This window comes from Narcine bancroftii (assembly GCF_036971445.1).
Source record: "Narcine bancroftii isolate sNarBan1 chromosome 5 unlocalized genomic scaffold, sNarBan1.hap1 SUPER_5_unloc_1, whole genome shotgun sequence".
Lineage (NCBI taxonomy): Eukaryota > Metazoa > Chordata > Chondrichthyes > Torpediniformes > Narcinidae > Narcine > Narcine bancroftii.
In genome coordinates, this window is record NW_027211801.1 from 27,849 (window position 1) to 54,923 (window position 27,075).

Genomic DNA, 27,075 nt, shown 5'->3' on the forward strand with positions numbered 1-27,075 from the left:
TTACATCCATTCCTGTTTCTGTACCTCCCTCTGGTCTCCTACACTCCTCCCTGTCTCTGTAACCCCCTCCAGTCCCCTACACCACTTTCCATCTCTGTAACCCCCTCTGGTCCCTACACCCTTCCCTTTCTCTGTAACCCCCTTAGGTCCCCTATGCCTGTATCCCTCTACACACTTCCCTATTTCTGAAACCCCTTATACCCTTCCCTGTCTTTAACACCCTGCAGTCTCTTATGCCCCTGCATGTCAAACCCCTGCCATACCTCACACTCAGCTCTGTCTCTGTAAATCCACCCCCCCACTCCATTCCTATACAACCCTCCCAAAATATATAATTTCCCTTCAATTCCCTGTACCCCTTCCTCTCTCTGTAGTCCCCCTCCAGTCTCCTACACCTTGTCTTTGCATCCCACAGCAGTCCAATACACTGCTCCCTGATGAAGTAACCCCTCTGGCATTCTGCACCCCTCCCTATCTTTGTAACATGATCTGGTCCCCTACAACCACCCTCCCATTAACCCCCTCCAGTACCCCACACCCCTTCCCATTAATGTAACCCCCTCCAGTCCCCTACACCCCTTCCCATCTCTGTAAATCACCCCCTGTGGTCCCCTACACCCTACCTGTCTCTGTAACCCCCTCTGGTCCCCTACACCCCTCTCTGTTTCTATAGCTCCTTTCACACTTGTGTCCCATTAAATTGGCCGTTCATTGTCCAGGGATAGGAATAGGGGTTTGGCTTTTCACACTTGACTACTCCTAACTGGGACACTGAATGCTTTCACACTTGCAAGGAGCCAATCCTTTGGTTTGGGACTGTTCTACCTTCTACTGGTGACATGAACATTGAGTGATGGTGGACCTGCCCTAAATCCTGATCAATGTATTATGATCTTGGATTTGAACAAAATTAATCATGCCTAATTATAACTAAGCTTTATGTACAGCACAATATAAGCCCTTCAGCTCCTGTTGTTTTACCAACCTATATAAACCTTTATAAGGGAATGTGGGAAAGTTCTAGCAATAAATAGCAGTAGCGGATACTTTTTAATCAGTATGGGAAAGTCAGTAGCGCTATCGTATACAAATTAAACATAACAACAACAATTACAGCACGGAAACAGGCCATTAGCCCCTTCTAGTCCGCACCGAACCAAACACCCCTTTCTAGTCCCACCTCCCTGCACAATGCCCATAACCCTCCATCTTCTTCTCATCCATATACCTGTCCAACCTTTTCTTAAATAATACAATTGACTCCGCCGCCACTATTTCTCCCGGAAGATCATTCCACACGGCTACCACTCTCTGAGTAAAGAAGTTCCCCCTCATGTTACCTCTAAACCTCTGCCCCTTAATTCTTAACTCATGTCCTCTTGTTTTAATCTTTCCTCCTCTTAACGGAAATAGTCTATCCACATCCACTCTGTCTATCCCTTTCATAATCTTAAATACTTCTATCAAATCCCCTCTCAACCTTCTATGCTCCAAAGAATAAAGACCTAATCTGTCCAATCTCTCCCTATACTCTAGATGCTTAAACCCAGGTAACATTCTGGTAAACCTTCTCTGCACTCTCTCCACTCTGTTTATATCCTTCCTATAATTAGGCGACCAGAACTGCACGCAGAACTCCAAATTAGGCCGCACCAACGTCTTATACAATCTCAACATCACCTCCCAACTCCTATATTCCATGCAATGATTGATAAAGGCCAGCATACTAAAAGCCTTCTTCACCACCCTATTCACGTGAGTTTCTACCTTCAGGGAACGATGTACCGTTACTCCTAAATCTTTCTGCTCTTCTGTATTCCTCAATGCTCTCTCATTTACCACGTATGTCCTATTCTGATTCTTCTTACCAAAATGAAGCACCTCACACTTATCAGCATTAAATTCCATCTGCCATTTTTCAGCCCACTTTTCTAAGCAGCCCAAATCCCTCTGCAATCCTTGAAAACCTTCTTCATTATCCACTATTCCACCTATCTTAGTATCGTCTGCATATTTACTAATCCAATTCACCACCCCATCATCTAGATCATTAATGTATATAACGAACAACAATGGGCCCAATACAGATCCTTGAGGCACACCACTGGTCACCGGCCTCCAACCTGACAGACAATTATCCACTACCACTCTCTGGCCTCTCCCTTTCAGCCAATGTTCAATTCATTTGACTCTCTTAAAATTTATACCTAAAGACTGCACCTTCCTAACTAACCTTCCATGTGGTACCTTATCGAAGGCCTTACTGAAGTCCATATAGACAACATCCACTGCGCTACCCTCATCCACATTCCTAGTCACCTCTTCAAAAAATTCAATCAGATTGGTCAAACAAATCCATGTTGAGTGCTCCTGATCAGACCCTGTCTATCCAGATGTTTATAAGTACTATCTCTAAGAATTTTCTCCATTAATTTACCTACCACAGATGTCAAACTTACAGGCCGATAGTTGCCAGGCTTTCTCCTTGAACCCTTTTTAAATAACGGAACCACATGCGCAATGCGCCAATCCTCCGGCACTATCCCCATATCTAATGACATTTGGAAAATTACCGCCAGAGCCTCTGCTATTTCCTCCTTCACTTCTCTCAATGTCCTGGGGAAGATCCCGTCTGGTCCCGGAGACTTATCCACCTTTATATTCTTCAAATGCCTTAAAACTACACCTTTTGTAATCTCTATATTCCCCATATTTACCCAATTTGCTTTTTTTGTCTCACATCTCCCAATATCCTTCTCCTTAGTGAATACCGAAGAAAAGAAACTGTTCAATATCTCCCCCATTTCTCTAGGCTCCACACACAGTTTTCCGCTCTGATTTTCTAAGGGGCCAATTTTGTCTCTAGCTTTCCTCTTACCATTAACATATTTGTAGAACTCTTTTGGATTAGTTTTCACCCTGCTTGCCATAGTTTTCTCGTACCTTCTTTTAGCTTTCCTAATTCCTCTCTTAAGATTCCTCTTACATTCAATGTATCTTTCAAACAGTGTGGGAAAATTGGTAACGCTATCACGTACAATTTATACAGCATGGGAAAGTTGGTAGTGCTATCGCGTACAATTTAAACACTGGACCGTTGACACCGCTATTGTGTACAATTTATAAGGCATGCGAAAGTTGGTAGCTCTACCGCATACAATTTATACAGCGTGGGGAATTCAGTCGCACTATCGTGTACAATTTTGACAGTGGGGGAAAGTTGGTTGCGTTATCACGAATAATTTATACATCGTGGGTAAGTTGGTAGCACTATTTTCTACAATATATATAGTTACCAACTCTCCCCGCTTTTTCCTATGGTCTTTATAAATTTTGCAGTATTGCGCTACCTACGTTCCCTTGCTGTTTAAAATTTGCCCACTATTGTTATTTATTTATTTTCTCTCCAGCTGCGACTTTCCCACGGCAAAGTTTAAACCTTAATTTTAATCTTTACTTCCATCACACTAGACACTTCAAAGGCCATTAATTCCTGGTACCACTTACAAGTGTGAAAGGGGCTAGTAAAGCCTTCCAATCTACTGCACCCCTCTTCTCTGTAATACGATCCAGTCCCCAACACCCATCCCTTTCTCTGTAAAACCTTTCTGGTTCCCAATACCCTTCCATTTCTCCGTGATTCCCCTCTGGTCCTTAACACTCCTCCCTCTCTCTCTAACCCCCTCCAGTTCTTTAGAGTCCTCCCTGTCTCTGTAATGTCCTCCAATCTTTCATCCCCTCTGTCTTGTAACTCAATCCCATCTCTTCCACCCCTGCCTGTATTTGTAACCTTTACTGGTCCCCTCACCCCTCCCTGTCTCTGCAACCCCCATGCAGTCCTCCACTCCACTCTCTGTCTCTGTAAACCCCCCTTTTGCCCCAACATCCCTCCCTCTCTAACCCCCTCTGGTTTGCGCAACATCCCTCCTATATCTGTCACCCCCTCCTGATCTACAGCACCCTTCCCTGTCTCTGGAACCACTCCAGTCCCCTACACCTCTTCCTGTTTCTGGCAGTCCCTCCGATCCCATACACCATTCCCTATGAAATAACCCTCTGGTCCACTACACCCCTCTCTGTCTCTGTAGCCCCTCCAGCCCCCTACACCCTTTCCTGTGTCTGTAATCCTCTCTGGTTCCCTACACCCCTTCCTATCAATGTTTTAAAAATATTTTATTTATTCAACATATATAATGTAAAAAATTAAGAATACTATAGCATAAATACATAGTATCCCCTCCCTAGCTCTGTAACCCAATCCCATCCCTTCCCGCATTTGTAATCCACCCGGTTCCTGACTTCCCTCTCTGTCACTAGAAACCCATCCTGTTCCCAACACCCTTCCCTACCTCTGTAAACCCTTCTAGTCCTCCACAGCCCTCAATGTCTCTGTAATTTTCTCCATTCCCAAACACCCCTCTCTCCCTCTGTAAACCCCTCTGGTGCCCTGCACTCCTTGCTGTCTCTGTAGCCTCTCCCGTTCCCTACACCCTGTCTCCTTCATATCTTCTGGACCCCAACACCCCTCCCTGTCTATGTCACTCCTCCAGTACTCTACACCCCTCCCTGTCTGTGAAATCCACTCTGGTCCCCGTATAACTCCATCCGTTCCCCTAATTCCCTCCCTGACTGTCACCCCCACTCTGGTCCCCTATTATCTACCCTATCTCTGTTATTGCCTCTGGTCCTCAACACCATCCCGTCTCTCCAACACCATTCTGCTTCAGAACAGTCCTCCCAGTATCTGTAATGTCCTCCCCCCCCCTCCCCTAGACTCCTACACCACTGTATTTATCCATCTGGGAACACCCATTGGCTGACTGTACCTGTGGCCCCACCCACAGGCTCCTGAATAAAGGTGACTGTCTCTCAGCCCCTCCCCAGTTCGGGACAGTCGACCACCAGGGATGTGCCTTCATTCTATTGCGAATAAAAGCCTATCAGTTTCGCTCAACTTCAATCTTTTGAGTCAGTGATGGTACATCAATTTTATTAGCAATAGTCTTGACAATGGAGTGAATCCTGAAACCATAGAAACTGGAGAAACTTTGATCTCTGGCTGTGCTGCTTTGAAGCGTTCCTGCAGGCACCATCAGCCCACGTTGGGCCTCTGAATACTTGATGATCCGGAGACTATGGGCATATTGAAAGGCCAGTACCTGAGAAAGGTCAATGAGGTCTACGCCAGACACCTCCTTGTGACCCAAAAGCAATGAACCAGGGAGTCGAACGGCGAGTACCTCTAGGCCCTGCGAACCCTCGGACAGGCGTGTGAATGCAAGGCTGTGACGGCCATGGAGGACCTAATTAGGCATCAGGTCCAATTATATCCGCCAGAGACTACTAGAGCAAGGTGAGCTCAGATTGCGGAGGGCGGTTGAATTGGCAGGCACACTGGAGGTGGTCCTTCAAAGCATGGAGGCTTACTCAACTGACAACGTGGCTGCCTCATGGTTGCCCCGGACTCCGCCATCTTGGGATGTGAACCACTATCACGTGTCATCAGCAATCTGACCATGGCAGCCATACTCCATGAGTGCCTAACATCAGTACCGCCATGTCCTGCCAGCGACCCGACCACGGCAGCTACACTCCACGACTACTCTACAGCCTGGGCAAACACCCGAAGAAAGCCGCAGTCCACTCCAGCTGCAGGAAGAAGGGGAACTATGCTAAAATGTGCAGATCCAAACCACCCCTCTCCAGCAGCGGGGCGTGCAAGCAGTGGGGGTCACCACCTTGGACACCACCATCCCTGGGAAATAGTGGCGCCACATCTGAGTCGTGGGGCTGCCATCTTTGGTGCCAACTTCAAGACCCAGCAGCACTGCACGCAGGCCATGGGGGTCGCCATCTGGGGCACCAGATTCGAGACCCAGCAGTGCCACATGTGGGCCATCCTCTTGGGCACCATATTCAAGACCCAGCAGCACTGCACCTGAGTTGTGGAGCTGCCATCTCCCACTTCAGCACTCTGCAGTGAACAGGAATTCACTGTCATGTGTTGTTCTGATGGCTGGCTCCTCCCTCACCTACCCCACTATAAACCCTGGTTTTCCCGCCTTACCTGAGGACCATTGTGCCTATTGGTTGTACTCCTCACCTGTCTCTGAGTGCATTCAGTTGTGTTACACACTCGAACTCTCCGACGTAGCACTGGCTTCTATCACACTTGACCAGGGCAGACCCCATCAACTCGCCAGATCGATGATGGACATTCAGGTAAATGGCCATGTGACAAGTTGCCTGCTTGCTAGTGGGAGCACAGAGAGCTTCATCCACCCTGATGTGGTGCAGCACCACTCCCTCATTGTATTTATTTATTAAGAATCCCACACCACTCCCAGTAAGCCAAAAGGTCTCCTTGGCCTCAAGTTCACATATGGTGGATGTCCGTGGCTACTGTGTAGTGACTCTAACCATGCGGGGAACAGACTATAAAAACTTTAAACTTCTAGTGATGTCACAGCTCTGTGCTACCGTGCTACTGGGACTGGACTTTCAATGTCACCTTAAAAGCGTGGTGATGGAGTACCATGGGCCCCATCCACCCCTTGTTGTCTGTAACCAGTAGTTTTTAAATCACCCACTGCATTCCATCAATCCGTCAGCCCCCACTGCACACAGCCAACAATCTGATCACCCATCGCACACGATCTGCGGACTCCCCATCCCTCCATCACTGTTCACCAATCTCACTCCTGACTGTAAACTTGTCACCACCAGAAGTAGGTGGTTCAGTGCTGGGGACAAGGCCTTTATTAGGGTGGAGGTGCAGCAGCTACTCAACAAGGGGATCATTGAAGCCAGCACCAGCTCTTGGAGAGCACAAATAGTGGTGGTGAGGAATGGGGAGAAAAGCAGAATGGTTGTCGATTGCAGTCAGACCATTAACAGGTAGACACAACTGGCCGCATACCCCCTTCCCTGTATATTCGATACGATGAGCCAAATCGCGCAATATTGGTCTTCTCCACCATCGACCTAAAATTGGCATACAATCAGCTCCCCATTCGCTCAGAGGACCACCAATATACTGGTTTCGAGGCAGACAGCCGCCTCTATCGTTTCCTGAGAGTCTCCTTTGGCATGACCAATAGGGTCTTGGTCTTCCAATGGGAAATAGACCACATCGTAGATCAGTACCAGCTGCAGGCCACATTCCCGTATCTCGACAACGTCACCATCTGCGGTCACGACCTACAGGACCATGACACCAATCTTCAAAAATTCCTCCACACTGCCAAGCTCCTTATCCTTTTTTTTTACTTCTATTTCATTTATCGAAGCCATAGAGTCAATTACATGTACTTCATTTACAATTTGTCATACATGGTTCTACAAATTGAAAATGAAAATAGGAAGAAAAAAATTAAGAAAAGAAGCCATCCAACCCATCCAATCTCCTGAAAGACCCTAAGATAAAAAGACTTAAACCCACTCTCTTAAAAAAAACTAGAAAAGGAAAAAGGAATGGATATTAAAGAAAAATTTATAAAGATTACATAAACCAACACGTTATAACATATCCAAATACGTAAATCTTATGTTTTAATTCTAAATATTAAATTTCAATCTATCTAATATTAATCCCAATTAATCAGATATTTATTAAGAATCTCACATTTCCTCCATCATCCAAATTAAATTCTGTGTTAAATCAACTCTCTAAAGTAAAATAAAACCTCAATATAACTCCATTCATAAAAATATATTTAATAATAGAACTCCCTCTATGCCTCTAAAGAATATAGCACCACCTCACCCCCCCACCCCCCAATCATACGAGATGTGGCTTCTTTGCCACAAACGAGCCCTTAAACAGACTCCAGCACCCTTCACCTCACAAATGTTTCAATAGAACAAAGTCTCTAATTTAGTAGTCCATTATCTCAATCCAAATAATTCCTTCTCATTTATTCAGCCTATTAAAGGGCAAAGTTTCCACAAAACCTGATGCCTGTTTGTAATCCAGAAAAAAATGATTTTTGCCATCCAGTTATACAATCTTCATCGTCGCTGGATAATGTAACGTAAACTTGTATCCCTTTTCCAAAAGACTTCTCTTGACTTCATTAAACTGTCTCCTCTTAGCCAACAGCTGTGCAGTTATATCCAGATAAAAGAAAACCTTTGAACCGTGATATTCAAGTGGACTTTTCTTTATTCTTACTTTTTTTTGCTGTGGAAGCTAAAATCTTTTCCTTGTCTCGATATTTTGAGCACTTAATTGCTATAGAGCGAGGTTTCTCATTTGATTGCGGCCATGGGCTGAGGGCTCTATGTGCTTTTTCAATTCCAATTGGACCCCCAGAACCTTAGGTCTCCATCCTTGGAGAAACTGAATCATGTTGTCCTCCAAACCAACAATCTTGCTTCTCCGACTAAAATTTTCCATCTTATTAATGTTTTTGCTGAATTTATCTTCCTCTCAACAATTTTGTCCTTAACTTCAGACTTAGCTTCTCCTTCACATTTTTAACCTCTGATAAACCTTCAGATCTTTCTGATTTTCCTCACCCTTTTGTTCTTGTACTTGCATTATAACTGCTTGCATTTTTCATTCATATCCTTAAGCTCAGATCTTAAATATTTCTTCATATGTTTCCACATTTCATATACCATTTCTTGCAATTTGCCATCAGTGTTCTCTTAATCATTTTGTGTAGCCTTAGTTTTATATTTAACTTGTTTAACATCTCCATACACTGAAGCAACCTCTCCAAATCCTCTCTGTCCTTGTTCCACAACACTTGCTAATTCACCATTGAAATCACTTGAATTCGACACTCTGATCTTGCTTAAAGAATCTGTTTTCCTTGGCCCGGCGCCACCTTCCCCAGCCGAGAGGCTACTCACACTTGCTGTTGTTTCCAGCAACTCAACTCTCTGACGGGCCCTGGTCACCTCACCAGATCCAGGATTTCTCTGCATCAAAGGCCTTTCTTCATCTTCAGAAACAACACTTTAATCTGCTCCAGCATCAACAATTCTTTTCTTCGAGGGCATTTTAAAAAGTAAATGGACTATTCTTATATTATTTTAATCTCTGTTTACTTCAATTGAATAATCATTTTCTTCTATTTTCCTGGGAATTTTAGGATCCTATGTTCTACGTCCTCCATGTCAGGTGACTGCCCACCCCCCACCCCCCCCCCCCCCAAGCTCCTTAACCTCTAAATGAGTATTTCGCACAATCCACCTTACCATCCTTGGCTGTGTCATTGAGAATTGAGTAATTGGCCCCGACCCTGATGGCATGCATTCACAACTGGAACCCCCCCTCTCCCCCCCCCCCCCCCCCCCTCAGCCTCAAGGCCCTGAAAAGGTGCCTGGGCTTTTTCTCTTACTATGCCCATTTGGTCCCCAACTACACAGACATGGCTCACCCCCTCGTTAAATCCACCTCTTTTCTCCTAACACCAGAGGCCCGTGCAGCCTTCAGCCACATCGAGGCAGACATTGCCAAAGCCATTATGCACCCTGTGGATGAATCCATTCCATTCCAGGGGGAGAATGATGCGTCAGACTTCGCTCTGGCTGCCACACTAAATCAGGCCGCAGACCCATCCCTTTCTTTTGCCGCACTCTCCAAGGCACTCCTCTGTCGAGAAGGAGGATCCAGCCATTGTTGAGGTGGTTACAGCACTGACAAATACAATAATTTACCTTGCTAGTGATCAACATGCAATTGTGTTCAATAACCAGCTGTGGGTGTGACATCACGCCGATGGAGTAGTGGTCGGAGAAGAATAACCCTCCGCAGAGAAAAGGAAAAAAGAAGAAGAAAAAACAAAGCTGGATAGAAAAAACATAGAAGGTAAACATAAAGAAACCAAGAAAACCCAAGAGATGGCACCAAAAAAGGAAAAGACCAGAGAGACAGATAAAGAAGAAGACAGGAAAAGAGCAGAAAGAAAAGAGGTAGGCCTTACCTTAAAAAAGAAGGTCTGATACACGAAGCCATTGGATGCCCAGCTGGGCAACAGGCCTCCTTGGAACGAACTACAAAAATGGCTCACTGAGACACAAAAAGATGGTCAACCACATGCACGAAGAGTCACGAATAACAAAAAAAGACACTGATGGGAGGGGAGTCCAGCAACGGGACAAAATTAAAGTGACAGAGAGAATCGGGCAGATGAAATCATGGTAAGAAGAGGTGAACAGAAGACAAGAGAAGGAGTTAGAGAGAGAAGAAAAAGAAGATAAAGACTTGCACGGAAAAGAGGAAGGTAAAAATGATAAACAGTTAATAGATAGAGAATATTTTGATGAACAAATGAAGACATTTTCACCACAGAATTTAATGCGATAAAAATAAAAATGGAAAAAGCAGAAGATAGAATGTAAAAACTAGAGCTGGCCATAGCAGATATAGGAAAAAGAACAGATGAAGTGGAAGTCAGACAGCTGTCGAATTAGAAATGAACAAACTAAAAGAAAAGCTGAAAGATAGAGACAAAGAAATTAAAGAGATACAAGATCTGTTAATTTAAAAAATTGACGTGTTAGAGAATTATAGCAAACAAAACAATATAAAAATAGTAGGCGTACAAGAAGCCGAAGAAGGATCAGACATAAAGGGATTCATAAAAACATGGATCCTACAAGTCTTGGAAGCAGAGGAACTACAAGACAAAATAGAAATCGAAAGAGCACATCGAATATCGGCACCAAAGCCTTTTTCAAACCAAAAACCACATTCCATATAATAAAGTTACTAAGACACATAATGAGAAAAAAAATATTAAAGCGGGCAAAGGATAAAGTAAAAGAAAATAAACAACCACTGGAATATAAAGGAGAAAAAATATTTTTCTATCCAGACATCAGCTTCGAGCTCTTAAAGAAACAGAAAGAATTTAACTTGACATTGTGGAAGAAAGGCTATAATTTTACACTACAACATCCAGGAATATTAAAAGTATTCATTCCAAATAAACTGTTCTCAGACCTGAAAGATGCCCAACACTTGGCAGAACAATTGCCGAACAGACAGTGAAATGAGAAGTATTAAAAAAAAGACTCTCAAAACAATGTATAGAAATAAATTGTAAAGATAATAATGTAAATGTAAAGTTTAAGCTTGAAAAAGATAAGGGGGGGAAGATAAGAAAAAAAGGGGTGAAAAAAAAGCTTTGTTACATTTTTGGAAAATATATGGTGTTTCTCTGGGGGGGCTAGAGAGAAGATTTTGCTACTGCAAAATCTGTTGACGCTTGCGGTTATTTCCGCAACCCAAATAGATAAGGGAGTTGTGGTTGTCTGGCAAGGAGTCAAAGACAACTCAATACAGGGGCGGACTATCATTATTTTGGGTAGGAATATTTTGTGTTAATTTTAGTAGGGGTTTCTAGGATAATTTGTTTTTTTTTGTCATCGTGTATTGAGATGTGCAAAAATAATTTTTTAAAAATTGGAAAAAAAATAACCAGCTGCGAGGTAAAATGAACAATGACAGGATATTGAGGTGGAGAAACGAACTTTCCACCTACAATTATGATATCTTGTACCAGTCCAGGAAATTCAATGAGCCCCCAGATGCTCTATCCCACAAAACCTGAGCCAACGTGCAAACTGACTGCTGACAAGTCCTTCGCAATGATCTCTGCCACCCCTAAGGCACCAGGTTCTTCCACTTCATCAAAGCCTGCAACCTCCATCGAAGAGATCAGATCGATGACCAAAAAAAACTGTCAGATCTGCGTATAGAGCAAACCACACCTACTGGCCAGACAGAGCACGGTTGATAAAGGCCATCTGCCCATTTGAATGCTTGAATGTCGACTTCAAAGGACCCATCTGCTCCTCAGACCACGTGATAAGTACTCAAGATTTCCATTCGCCATCCCTTGCCCTAACATGACAGCTGCCACAGTCACCAAGGCCCTACACAGTCTCTTCACTGCTATATACATAGTGACCGGGTGCCTTCATTGATGAATGATGAGTTGCTCCATTACCTGCTGGCCAGAGGCATTGCCATGAGCAGGACTACCAGCTACATCCCCTGGGGAACAGGCAGGTGGAAAGTGAGAATTCTATGGTTGGAAGGCTTTCCTCCTAGCCCTGCGGTTGAGGGGCCTCCCAGACTCCTGCTGGCAAGAGGTCTTTCCTAAGATGCTCTACTACATTAGGTCCCTTCTATGTATGGCCACCAATTCCACATTGCATGAACATATTTTTATCTTTCCCAGGAAACTGGTGACAGGGACCACACTGCTGGCGTGGCTGACACCCCCAGGGCTGGTCTTACTCTGGACACGTGAGGTGTCACAAGTCCAACCCACTGATCGAAAGGCTCCACCTCCTCCACGCCAACCCCAACACCCCTATGTGGCGTACCCCGATGGGCATGAAGACATTCTTTGTTATGGACCTGGCACCTTCAGGGATTCAGGAGACCACCACTGATCATCCCGCACTCCCCACCACTCACAATGCTCCAGGGCCATGGCACATTCCCTTGACCCCAACAAATGGCACACCAGACTGGTCACTGCACACCCACCAGTCCAACGCCGACGGCTACATACAGGCACCCCAGGCTGTCCAGAACCCCATCACTGTGCTGTGGTCACACCTGCTATTACAACAGTCACAGTGGGAGACCAGATCACCCGAAGTTCTTAATTTGTACATTCAACACTTCATCCCGCCGGACTCTTTTTAAAAACAAGGGGTGATTGTAGTAAACCACTGTATGTATATATTTATCTGTCTGGACACACCCATTGGCCGACAGTACCAATGGTCCCTCCCAAGACCAGCAGGAATGTGCCTTCATTCTATTTCAAATAAAAGTTTTGCTCAACTTCAGTCTTTTGAGTCATTGATGGTACATCAACCCACACCTATCCCCTCTGCCTTTCTCCATAACCCCCTCTGGTCCCCTATGCCCTTCTTTGTCTCTGTAGTGTCCCTCTGGTCCCCAACACCACTCCCTGTCTCTGCAATGCCCTTCAGGCCCCCAACACTTCTCCTGAATTTGTAACATCACCCCAGCCCTCTACACACCTCTCTGTCTCTACGAGCCCCAACACCCCTCCCTATCTGTGTAACCACCGCCGCCCCCCCACCAATCCCCTACACCCTTTCCTGCCTCTAACCCCCCCCACCAGTACAAGCACCCCCTTCCTGTCACTTCCTCCTCACCCCCCACCACTTACTGGTTCCCTATGATCCTCCCTGTATCTGTTATCCCCTTCACCCCTTCCAATCTCTGCAGACAAGTTATGACCTGAAGTGCATTGCCTGGAGGGGTAGAAACAGAATCAAACAAGAATTTCAAAAATAAAATAGGATTTGTACTTGAGAGTGAATCACTTTCAAAGTTGTACGAGAACACAGGGGACTGGAACTAACGGGAAGTTCTACAAATAATTGACTGGCCAAAAACCAGCTGTTTCCTGTGTTCAGAATCTCTGATTATAGGACTTCATCTGAACATCTCATTCTAACGACAGTTCCAGCAAAGCAAAGCAGGACGGTGTTATATATTGAGGAAACTTGGGACTATTTTATGCTGGAGCATGAACACTGCAAGAATGTAAGAGCCACATCACACTTGAGTGGTGAGTGTGCTCAGTGAGACACATTGTAGGAGTTGCATCACACTTGAGTGGTGAGCGTGCTCAGTGTGACATTGTATCAATGCATGACTAGTGACCTAAAGTGAGTAAAGAATTGTGCTGTTAAACTTATAAGCCTTCTTAGTGTTTATTAAGACCTCCGATGGTACATTGAGGACATATCAGGTTTGCAGGTTTGTCTTGCTCAAATTGTGAACTTCAACAGACGTATCATATCAGGTAACATTTAATCTAATTCAGATTACTTGTCTGTTCCCCGGGCCATCCACCAAAATTAAATACAAAGTACTCAGGTTCAAAGTTCAAAAATGTCATCTAAACAGAAAGTACAACACTGGGCAAGTTGTGATACATCAACTGGGGTTGGAAACCCAGCTGCAGACCTAACACTGAATTCCAATCACTGAAACAGTACATAGAGAAAGTAAACATCACAATATGGTTGATTGATGCCGTGTGTCCTGACCAATTTTGTCTATCATAATTTTTCTTCAAGAGCTGCCGAAATTTGGACAAATTCCCAGCAGAAGCAGTTTTCCCCAAGACACCAATAGAACAAAAAATATCCTTTTTTAATCCAAATCTTATTACCTTCCTTATTTTGAATGATGAAGTAATAAACCTATCCTATTATCATGAGTGGGTGGAACACTCATCTACATTTCCCCGAACCGACTTGATCAGTTATTTCCAAAAAGAAGAAGAAACCCAATTGACTGATTCAGCAGATATCCACAGAGCAGCAGGTGCTGCCAGGAATCACAGGAGAGCAGATTGGACAGTCTTCTCCCCTTTACCTGACTGGTGAGATGGCAAATGGCTCACAATTGTGGACGGATTACTCCACTGGCTATATCTAGCGATAACAATAAGAGACAGTTTTCTTGGTTTCGGGCCTAAAAGAATAACAAGCAGCTGTCAGTGAGTGTACATTCCAACGAGAATGAGTGAGAACAGGCCCGCCAGCACAGAGAGGGGCGTTCCACCACCACCACTCCGGTCTCATGCACACTGCTAGCCGGCGCACGCGCCACTCCTGCCTTCACCAAAAATTCCTCCCAACGGGCACTCGTTAAAAACACGCAGTTCCCTTCATGTGCACCTGCCTTGTGCTCAACGGCACACACCCCACTATGATGCAGTGATCCCATCTTGAGGAAGGGCAAAAGAGGGAGGTGCTTGAGGGGAAGCGAGTGGGAATCAAACCAGTCTGAGATGTGTGGTCATCTGTAGTCATATGTTATAACAGACATTGGTTTACCATTGGTTGAAAGATTTTAAAAATACGAGAATATTTTTCTGAGTGATAAATTCCTCGAAGCAAAGAGTGAAACACAAATGTGTTTTGGAGGAACTCAGCCGGCCTCACAATGTTCATAGGAGGTAAAGATTTTACTGATTTTTTTTTCAGGCCTGAGCCCTTTTTCAAGGTATAAGCAAAAAGTAGAAAAAATTTAAAGCCTGGAGATTAAGGGGGAGGAATGCGACGGGGAGGAGTTAAGAGAGCAGCCCCATCGAGTCTGTCCTGCTATTTAATGAGATGAAAACTGATTATGACTTTAACATTGCATTCCCAGGTTACTCCAATCTAATTCTGCCTTAAAAATGTTATTGTCTTTCTTTGCACCATCTCTTGAGGGAAGACAGTGCCGCAGAGGAAAATGTTCATTTCATTTCTGCTTTAAATGAGTGACCCCTCATTTGTAAACAGTAGATTCTAGTTCTAGATTCTTTCTTTGGAGGAAACAATCTAGATTTACCCTGTCAAACAACTCAACATGATTCAGTCAAGTCTGTGCAAATAAAGGGCTATCTGGGGCAGGCTATTCGCATAATTGGTGCAGTTCAGATTTTGGTTTAGTGAACCATACAGTCCATATGCAGTCTCATTTTTTTTTTTTTTAATTTTTTATTTTTCACACCATAAATCACATTAACCATGGTACACACTTTTTCCTTTTCACACATATACAGTGCCATTTTCTCCCACCCCCCCCTCCTCCCAACCTACCTTCCCCACCCCCCCTCCCGTCCATTTAAGGTATACAATCTAGGATACATTTAACCAGTCAGACAATGTTGTCACTCAACAAAAATACACCAGAAATTCTACTGAGTCCATTCTTTTCATTTCCTTCTCCTTCCATCAACTTAGGTAATGATTGTCCCCGGTAGGTTTTCGCTATTGTATTTAATGTAAGGCTCCCATATTTGTTCGAATATTTCAATATTATTTCTTAAACTAGATGTTATTTTTTCTAATGGAATACATTTATTCATTTCTATATACCATTGTTGTATTTTCAAATTATCTTCCGATTTCCAGGTTGACATAATAAATTTTTTTGCTATGGCTAGAGCTATCTTAACAAATCTTTTTTGTGCACCATCCAAATCAATTCCAAATTCTTTGTTTTTTATGTTACTTAGGAGGAAGAACTCTGGATTTTTTGGTATATTGATTTCTGTAATTTTATTTAATATCTGGTTTAGATCTTCCCAAAATTTTTCTACTTTCTCACATGTCCAGATTGCATGAATTGTTGTTCCCATTTCTTTTTTACATCGAAAACATCTATCAGATACTGTTGGGTCCCATTTATTTAACTTTTGAGGTGTAATGTATAGCCTGTGTATCCAGTTATATTGTATCATACGTAACCTCGTATTTATTGTATTTCTCATCGTTCCAGAACATAACTTCTCCCATGTTTCCTTTTTTATCTTTATATTTAAATCTTGTTCCCATTTTTGTTTAGTTTTACCATTTGTTTCCTCATTCTCCTTTTCTTGCAGTTTAATATACATATTTGTTATAAATCTTTTGATTATCATTGTATCTGTAATCACGTATTCAAAGTTACTTGCCTCTGGCAAACTCAAACTGCTTCCTAATTTATCCTTCAAGTAGGATCTCAATTGGTAATATGCCAGCGCTGTATTTTGAGTTATATTGTACTTATCTTTCATTTGTTCAAAGGATAAGAATCTATTTCCTGAAAAACAATTTTCTATTCTTTTAATCCCTTTTTTTCCCCATTCTCTAAAGGAAAGGTTATCTATTGTAAAAGGGAGTAACTTGTTTTGCGTCAATATTAGTTTTGGTAATTGATAATTTGTTTTATTTCTTTCTACATGAATCTTCTTCCAAATATTGAGGAGATGATGTAATACTGGAGAACTTCTATGTTGTACCAATTTTTCATCCCATTTATATAATATGTGTTCAGGTATCTTTTCCCCTATTTTATCTAATTCTAATCTCGTCCAATCTGGCTTTTCCCTTGTTTGATAAAAATCTGATAGGTATCTTAATTGTGCGGCTCTATAATAATTTTTAAAGTTTGGCAGTTGTAAGCCTCCTTGTTTATACCATTCTGTTAATTTATCTAGTGCTATCCTCGGTTTCCCCCCTCTCCATAAAAATTTCATTATTATTTTCTTTAACTCCTTGAAGAATTTCTCTGTCAGTTGTATTGGCAATGCCTGAAATAAGTATAATATCCTTGGAAAAATGTTCATTTTAATACAGTTTATCCTTCCTATTAGTGTTAGTGGTAAATCTTTCCAATGCTCTAAATCGTCCTGTAATTTTTTCATTAGTGGATAATAATTGAGTTTATATAGTTGGCCGATATTTTTGTTTATTTGTACACCTAGGTATTTTATTGCTTGCATTTGCCATCTAAATGGTGATACCTTCTTAAATTTTGAGAAATCCGCATTATTCATAGGCATTGCTTCACTTTTATTTACGTTTATCTTGTAACCCGACACTTCTCCATATTCCTTCAATTTCTTATATAATTCTTTTATTGATAGTTCTGGTTCTGTTAAGTACACTATAACATCATCCACAAATAAACTGATTTTATATTACTTGTCTTTTATTTTTATTCCTTTTATATTATTATCTATTCTTATCAGTTCTGCTAGTGGTTCTATAGCTAACGCAAACAATAAAGGTGATAGTGGGCATCCCTGCCGTGTTGACCTGCTTAAGTTAAATTGCTTTGATACATGTCCATTTACTGTCACTTTCGCTAACGGTCCCTTATATAATGCTTTAATCCAATTAATATACTTCTCCGGTAAACTGAATTTTTGCAATACTTTGAACAAATAATTCCATTCTACTCTGTCAAAGGCCTTCTCTGCGTCTAAAGCAACTGCTACTGTAGGTGCTTTATTTCCTTCTACTGCATGAATTAAGTTAATAAATTTACAAATATTGTCTGTTGTGCGTCTTTTTTTGATAAATCCAGTTTGGTCTAAATTTACCATTTTCGGTACATGCTCTGCTAATCTGTTTGCTAATAGTTTAGCTATTATCTTATAATCTGTGTTAAGTAAAGATATTGGTCTATATGACACTGGTGAGAGTGGATCTTTCCCTTGCTTCAGTATTACTGTAATTATTGCTGTTTTACATGAATCTGGTAAGCTTTGTGTTTCATCAATCTGGTTGATTACTTCCAGGAGGGGCGGAATTAATAAGTCATTAAATGTTTTGTAGAATTCTATTGGGAATCCATCCTCTCCTGGTGTCTTATTATTTGGTAATTTTTTAAATAATCTCTTGTATTTCTACTATTCCAAATGGCTCTGTTAATTTATTTTGTTCCTCTATTTGTAGTTTTGGTAGTTCAATTTTAGTCAGAAATTCATCTATTTTCCCTTCTTTCCCTTCGTTTTCAGTTCGGTATAATTGTTCATAAAATTCTCTAAAGTTTTCCTTAATTTCTTTTGGATTATATGTAACTTGTTTGTCTTTTTTCCTTGATGCCAATACCATTTTCTTAGCTTGTTCTGTCTTAAGCTGCCATGCTAGGATTTTGTGCGTTTTTTCACCTAGTTCATAATATTTCTGTTTTGTCTTCGTTATATTTTTCTCCACCTTATATGTTTGTAGTGTTTCATATTTTATTTTTTTATCAGCCAATTCTCTTCTTTTAGTAATATCTTCCTTTGTTACTAATTCTTTTTCTATATTTACTATTTCCCTTTCCAACTGCTCTGTTTCCTGATTATAGTCCTTCTTCATCTTGGTTACATAACTTATTATTTGCCCTCTAATGAATGCTTTCATTGCATCCCATAGTATAAACTTATCTTCCACTGATTCCGTATTTATTTCAATATGCATTTTAATTTGTTTTTCAATAAATTCTCTAAAATCCTGCCTTTTAAGCAACATGGGGTTTAATCTCCATCTATACATTCTTGGAGGGATGTCCTCTAACTTTACTGTCAATATTAAGGGTGAATGGTCCGATAGTATTCTAGCTTTATATTCTGTTTTTTTTACTCTATCTTGCATACGAGCTGATAACAAAAATAGGTCTATTCTTGAGTATGTTTTATGTCTAGCCGAATAATATGAATATTCCTTTTCCTTTGGGTGTTGTTTCCTCCATATATCCAAAAGTTGCATTTCTTCCATCGATTTAATTATAAATTTGGTTACTTTGTTCTTTCTGTTAATTTTTTTCTCAGTTTTGTCCATATTTGAATCCAAATTCAGGTTGAAATCCCCTCCTATTAATATGTTCCCTTGCGTATCTGCTATCTTCAAAAAGATATCTTGCATGAACTTTTGATCTTCTTCATTAGGTGAATATACATTGAGTAGATTCCAAAACTCCGAATATATCTGACATTTTATCATTACATATCTCCCTCTGGATCTATTATTTCCTCTTCTATTTTAAATGGCACATTTTTACTAATTAATATAGCTATTCCTCTTGCTTTTGAATTATACGATGCTGCTGTTACGTGTCCTACCCAATCTCTCTTTAATTTCTTGTGCTCCAATTCAATTAAATGTGTTTCTTGCACAAATGCTATATCAATTTTTTCTTTTTTCAGTAAATTTAGCAGTTTCTTCCTTTTAATTTGGTTATGTATTCCATTAATATTTAAAGTCATTTAGTTCAACGTAGCCATTTTATACTTTGTTTATCTTCCCTTTCCGTTTCTCCATCATTACTTTTCCTTCTTATCCATTTCTGTTTTCTTGTTTTGAATCCTTTATAAGACAACATTCCTAAAACATCAAACATTTTCCTTATTCTCTTATTTAAAACTTCTTTAGCCCCAATCCCCCTTCCCCTCCTGAGTTGTCCTTTATCCCTTGTCGGACAACCACATCTCCCCTCTCCATTTGGATTTGCGAATTCACTCGCAAGCGTCAGCTGATTTTGCAGTGACCGTAATACCCCCCCACCCAGCCCCCCCAGAAAAGATTTCGCTTTTCATATGTGACAAAGGTCACTCTTTTAATTCCCTCCTTATTCCCTCTATTCCTTTTCCTTCCCTTATTAATTCTTGTCTATACTATCTATATTTCCCTCTAAATACGGATACATTCATGTATGCACATTATACATATACACACATATACCTCTTCACCCACATACATATAAATTGTGGTCATTTTTACTCTTATTACATGTCTTCATCTCTCTGTTTGTTTTGTAGTTCTGCAAATTTCCTTGCTTCCTCTGGATCCGAGAATAGTTTTTTTTTCCATAAGATCGTTTTCGATGTTTTGAACTCTTTCCTCCTCTTCAGGAGCTCAAAACTTATGTCTTTTTAGTTTGCAGTCTTTTGTACTCTCGTTACACGTCTTCATCTCTCAGTCTATTTTGTAATTGTTCTGCAAATTTTCGTGCTTCCTCTGGATCCGAGAATAGTCTGTTTTGCTGTCCTGGAATAAATATTTTTAATACTGCTGGATGCTTTAGTATAAATTTATACCCTTTCTTCCATAAAATCGCCTTTGCTGTATTGAACTCCTTTCTCTTCTTCAGGAGTTCAAAACTTATATCTGGATAAATGAAGATTTTTTGCCCTTTATACTCCAGTGGCTTGTTGCCCTCTCTTACTTTTTCCATTGTTTTCTCCAGTACCTTTTCTCTTGTAGTATATCTTAGGAATTTTACTAAAACAGATCTTGGCTTTTGTTGTGATTGTGGTTTAAAGGCCAATGCTCTATGTGCCCTTTCTATTTCCATTTCTTGCTGTAGTTCTGGACATCCTAGGATCCTGGGGATCCAATCTTTTATAAACTCTCTCATATTCTTGCCTTCTTCATCTTCCTTAAGGCCCACTATCTTTATGTTATTTCTTCTGTTATAATTTTCCATTATATCTATTTTCTGAGCTAACAGTTCTTGTGTCTCTATAACTTTTTTATTAGATTCCTCTAATTTCTTTTTTAAGTCCTCTACCTCCATTTCTACTGCTGCTTCCCGCTCTTCCATCTTGTCCATTCTCTTTCCCATTTCTGTTAAGGTCATATCTATTTTATTCATTTTCTCTTCTGTATTGTTTATTCTTCTTCTTTAATCATTAAATACTTGCGCTTGCCATTCTTTAAATGACTCCATGTATTCTTTAATAAGAGAAAGTATATCCTTTATCTTGCCTTTCCCTTCTTCTTCTATTTCACTGTACTCTTCCTCTTCCTCTTCTTCTTCCTCTGGGTTGGCCATCTGTTGTTTCTTTGTTGCCCTTTTCTTCTCTTCTTTCTTGTTTTCGTTGTCTTCTGTGTTCTCCTCTTGCTGCAGGTGTTCTGCAGCTGTCGTTGCCGGCTGTGGAGATCGACTCCCCAGCTGGTCACCCCTCCCGTCGGTGTGTTTTTTTTCATGCGCATCGCGCATGCACAACTCCTCGCGCATGCGCGGTTGCGCACTTTTACTCGGCTCAGCGAGCCATTTTTGTAGTCCATATTCTACCGACCTGAGGGAGCGGGTTTCTTTCTCCACCGCGGGCCTCTTCGAACAGGTAAGGCCTTTTCCTTCATCTTCCGTTGTCTTCTCTTCCTCTCTTCTTACTGTTGGTTTCGACTTTTCTTTTTTCGTCGCCATCTTCTTTCCACCTTTATATTCACTTTACTTTGATTTTTATTTCTGTGCCTTTGTGTTTTGCTTTGTTTTTTATGACTTTTCTGGAGAGGGCTGGAGTTCACCGTCCAGCCACTACTCCATCACGTGACTCCTCCCCATATGGAGTCTAATTAATGGCGCATTAAAAACTTTCCATACTTTTGTTTTCAAGTTCAAAGTTATTGTCAGATTACATATGTCACATCACATACAACCCTTAGATTCTTTTCCTGTGGGCCAGGGAGAATTTCTACTTATCAGTCAGATAAAGCGAACTCAAGAAAAAGCTACGTAAACAAAAGGGATGAATGTAAATACAGAGAAAACAAATATTCAGTGATTCAGGGGCAACGCCTTTACAGCATCGTGACTGGGGTTCGAATCCCGCGCTGTCTGTAAGGAGTTTGTATGTTCTCCCCATGTCTGCATGGGTTTTCCCCGGGGACTCTGGTTTCCTCCCACTGTTGAAAACGTACCGGGGGTGTAGGTTAAATTTGGATGTAAATTATGTAGCACAGACAAAATGGCTTGTTACCCTGCTGTATGTCTAAATTTAAATGCCAAGTAAGTCCTCAGGTGAGTCTCTGGTCGAGTCTGTTGAATTGGAGTCTGAACTGTTATGAGCCTAGAGGACCCCAAAACCTAGCAGCAATAGATTTTTACCCAAACAAATGGTTACTTCAACAAAAGTTGCTTTAAACATGAAAACAGAATCACACTTTAACTTATCACTATTACGTTATTAAATTATCTCTATTAACTCATCTAACATAACCCACTTCTAATTCTAAGCACCCGTGTATGTAATGTGTGTGTAAGTTCTTTGATTCACAGTCCAATCTCACTTCTCATTCCTCCAAGTTCACTGGTTGCAAACAAGTCTTATACTGTGCACAAAATTTAACATTCATGAAAGGTAAATGGTTACCACTCAGGAAGGTTTTCGGAGAGAGATTTGTTGATCCTGGACACAAACTGATTCCTTCTGATCAGCCACTTTAGTGTCTTGCCGAAGAAACTTGTCCCATCAGGGTTCTCCAGATGATAACTTCTTTCTTTCAGGTCACCACGAATTCCTTTTTGTTTCTCTGATTTCAAGTGAAACATTAGGCAGTCAGTCCTCTCCTCTTGTATGAACCACAAGGGTTTTGACCAGGCTGAACTAAGCACTCACAACCAGTCTTCCAAATGGGGTTTTCCCACAAGCTTTCTGGCTTGTCCTGTTCCAATACCAGCTGCTGCTGTTGACTGTAACACTGCAGAACTGATATCTCTCTCCCTGTGAGAAAAAGCCTGTTTGACTCTCTCTGCTTGCATAACCACATGACCCTCCTAGAACAAGCTCCACTCCAGACAGCCTGCAGCTCCAAACTACTCCACCAATCTCTCTCATCTGTTGCTCTTCAAAACAACAATCCATTAGAGAAGTCCCTTGGGCACTCCCCAAAGCTTTTGCAAAGGCCCCCAGAAGCCAGCCTGTCTGGGTTGAGCAGAGCTCTAGTATTTTAAATGCAATCTGTTTTGGTGTTTGTTTGTGACCCGCACTAAAAAGCCTGCCACAATGTATCTCCCAAAATCCTACCTACATACAATAAAAACACAACATAATCTGTCACAGAAGGTGGATATGTTAGCTTGTTTTAAATAAAACAGCTATAACTGCAAAACGAGCGATTTGCAAATCCTGCCCAATCCACATCTCAGAGCTCTGCACATTTTCCCAATTTACTCTCTCTCTCCACCCCCCCCCATCCCACATTGTCCATTTGCCAATCTTTGCTCACTCACGTCCTTATTCTGCTTCACAACTCACTTTTCCTGCCCATCTTGTTGTTAACAGGCAGTTCAGCAACCGAAACTTTACTTACTATAAATGCCAGAGTATAGGACGACCCTGATTTTCCACCTAAAATTAAAAAAAACACCAAGCTGGTGAAACTCAGCAGGCCAAGCAGTGTCCTTTAGAGCAACAGAAAAAAACCTAACCGACGTTTCAGACTTGAGAAATGCAGTAGTTATTGGGGACTCCATTGTCAGGGGTACAGACAGGAGGTTCTGTGAGCCAGATAAGTATACCCACATGGTGTGCTGCCTCCCTGGTGCAAGGGTTGGTTGGTTGGGGTTGGGTATTGGGTTTTTAGTGGGCAGAAAAATCAAAAGAAAAGGTTACAGAAGTCACTAGATATTAAAAGGACAAAGAGCATAAGGGCACTTTATCTGAATGCCCGAGTATTAGAAACAAGGTTAGTGAACTTGAGGCGCAAATCGGTACCCATGCCTATGATTTGGTAGCCATCACAGAAACATGGTTACAAGGTGACCCTAAATGGGAATTAAACTTTCAAGGGTATCAGGTGGTGCAAAGAGATAAACAGGATGGTAAGGGAGGTGGAGTTGCACTCTTAATCAAAGATGAGCTCCAGGCAGTAGTGAGGGATGATATAAGATCTAAAGAGCATAATGTTAGTCCATTTTGGTAGAGATAAAGAATAACAAAGGGAAAAAATTATTGGTGGGTGTAGAGCTCGTCGAAAGAACCAAAGACTTGTTGATCCAAACCAAGGCTTTTATTAACAAAAGACAGGAGCTCTTCACAGGTGGCTGACCAGTCCGGAATGATCCGACCTGGCTAGGGACACAACCCTTTGAGGCCCAGACAGTAGGCGTGGCTAAGCTCTCAGCCAATCGCTGTAAGCACAGTCATTACATACTCTAGATACTGTAACTATATACATTGGTGATAGGTCTGTATTATCACAGTGGGTGTTATCTATCGCCCACCAAATAACAATAGTTTAGTGGCACAGGAAACAAATAGAGAGATAAGTGAGGCATGTAATAATGATACGGCAGTAGTCATGGGGGACTTTAACTTCCACATAGATTGGGAAAATCAAGTTGGTTGTGGGAGTCTGGAATGCATCCACGATAGCAGCATGTTAAGGAACCAACAAGAGAAAATGCTCTCCTGGATCTAGTGTTGTGCAATGAGAAAGGTAGAGTAAATGATGTAATAGTCAGAGACCATCTGGGAAATAGCGATCATAGTATGATTGAATTTCTCATTCAGATGGAAGGGAAATAGTTAGATCTAAAACTAATATATTATGCTTAAACAGGGGTGACTACCATAGGATGAGGGAGGAATTGGGCAGAGTGGACTGGGAGCACAGGCTAATTGATGAAACAGTTGAGGAACAGTGGAAGATTTTCAAAGAAATATTTTGTAATGCTCAACAAAAATATATTCCGGTCAGGAAAAAGGGCAGCAAGGGAGGGGAAAATCAACCGTGGTTAACAAAGGAAATAAAGGAGAGTATAAAATTGGTGCAGGTGTACAAAGCTGCAAAGAGTAGTGGGAAACTGGAAGATTGGAAAAACTTTAAGAGACAATAAGGGTTTACAAAGTGGGTAATAAGAAATGGGAAAAAGGATTATGAAAGTAAATTGGCACAAAATATAAAAACAGAAAGCAAAAAATTTTATAAATATATAAAACGGAAGAGGGTGGCCAGAGTTAACATAGGACCCTTGGAGAATGAGAAAGGTAAACTGGTAGCAAAAAATGAGGAAATGGCCGAGGCATTGAACAAATATTTTGTGTCAGTCTTCATGGTGGAAGACACGTCCAGCGTGCCCAAGTGCGGAGTTAAGGATGTGAATGTTGGGGAGGGCCTTGATAAAATAGTTGTTACAAAGGAAGTAGTGATAGAGAAACTAATGGGACTAAAGCCAGATAAATCACCTGGTCCTGATGATATGCATCCAAGGGTTCTGAAGGAAATGGCAAAAGTTATAGTTGATGCATTGGTGGTCATATACCAAAATTCCTTGGATTCTGGGCAGGTCCCGGCAGACTGGAAGACAGCAAATGTCACCCCACTTTTTAAGAAGGGATGTAGGCAGAAGACTGGAAATTATCGGCCAATTAGCTTGACGTCTGTAGTTGGAAAAATGCTTGTAGCCGTCATTAAAGATGAAATAGTGAAACTTTTGGAACGTAAGGGTTAAATCAGGCAGACGCAGCATGGTTTTAGAAAGGGAAGATCTTGTTTGACAAACTTGTTAGGATTCTTTGAGGATATAATGGGTGCGTTGGATAGAGGGGAACAGGTTGATGTTGTATATTTGGATTTCCAGAAAGCGTTTGATAAGGTGTCGCACAAGAGACTTATCAGTAAGTTACAGCAAAGTGGAGTCCGGGGAAGTATATTGGCCTGGATTGAAAATTGGTTGTCTGACAGGAGGCAGAGAGTCGGGATAAATGGGAGTTTTTAAGGTTGGCAGAGTGGTAAGAGGGGTGCCGCAGGGGTCGGTGTTAGGCCCACAACTGTTCATCATTTACATTGATGACTTGGAGGAGGGGACAAAATGTGGTGTAGCCAAGTTTGCGGATGACACCAAATTGAGTGGAAGAGCAAATTGTAATGAGGATGTGGAGAGTCTGCAGAAGGCTATAGTTAAGCTGGATGAGTGGGCAAAGGTCTTGCAGATGGAGTACAATGTTAGTAAGTGTGAGGTTATCCACTTTGGCAAGAAAAATAAAAGAGCTGAATATTATTTAAAGGGTGAAAAACTACAGCATGCTGTTGTGCAGAGGGACTTGGGAGTGCTTGTGCATGAATCGCAAAAAGTTAGGTTGCAGGTGCAGCAGGTTATGAAGAAGGCAAATGGAATGCTGTCCTTCATCTCTAGAGGAATTGAATTCAGGAGTAGGGAGGTAATGTTGCAACTGTATAAGGTACTGGTGAGACCGCACCTGGAGTACTGTGTCCAGTTCTGGTCTCCATATTTGAGGAAGGATATACTGGCTTTGGAGACGGTCTAGAGGAGGTTTACTAGGTTGATCCCTGGGATGAAGTGGTTGACTTATGATGAAAGATTAAATCGCCTAGGATTGTATTTGCTCGAGTTCAGAAGAATGAGAGGAGATCTTATAGAAACATATAGGATTATGAAGGGTATGGATAGGATAGATGTAGGAAGGTTTTTTGAGCTGGCCGGGGAAACTAAAACGAGAGGACACAGTCTCAAGATTCGGGGGAGTAGATTTAGGACAGAGATGAGGAAAAATAGTATTTCCCAGAGAGTAGTGAATGTTTGGAATTCTCTAACCAGGGAAGTGGTTGAGGCTGCCTCATTAAACATATTTAAAATTCGGTTAGATAAATTTTTACATGATAGAGGAATTAGGGGATATGGGGAGAAGGCAGGTAGGTGGAGTTAGGTCATAAATTAGATCAGCCATGATCGTATTGAATGGCGGAGCAGGCTCGATGGGCCATTTTTGGCCTACTCCTGTTACTACTTCCTATGTTCCTATGAGCCTGTTTGAAACAGAATTACCTTTAAAGAAATTGCTCGAGACAAAAATTGAGAACAAAGAACATTTATTATACAACAATGCAAAGTTGGGTGCTTCCCCTCACCCTGGGAATACACACATACACTGGGGCTCACCCAACTTTTATACAGTTTATCTCAGTATAGGAATAACCCCCCCTTACATTCTTCTGCCTCCTGCTGGAGAGGTTTGGCATTAGGCAATCCTGCCTGCCTACGTGCTGTTTTTGTGCACTTGGAGGACC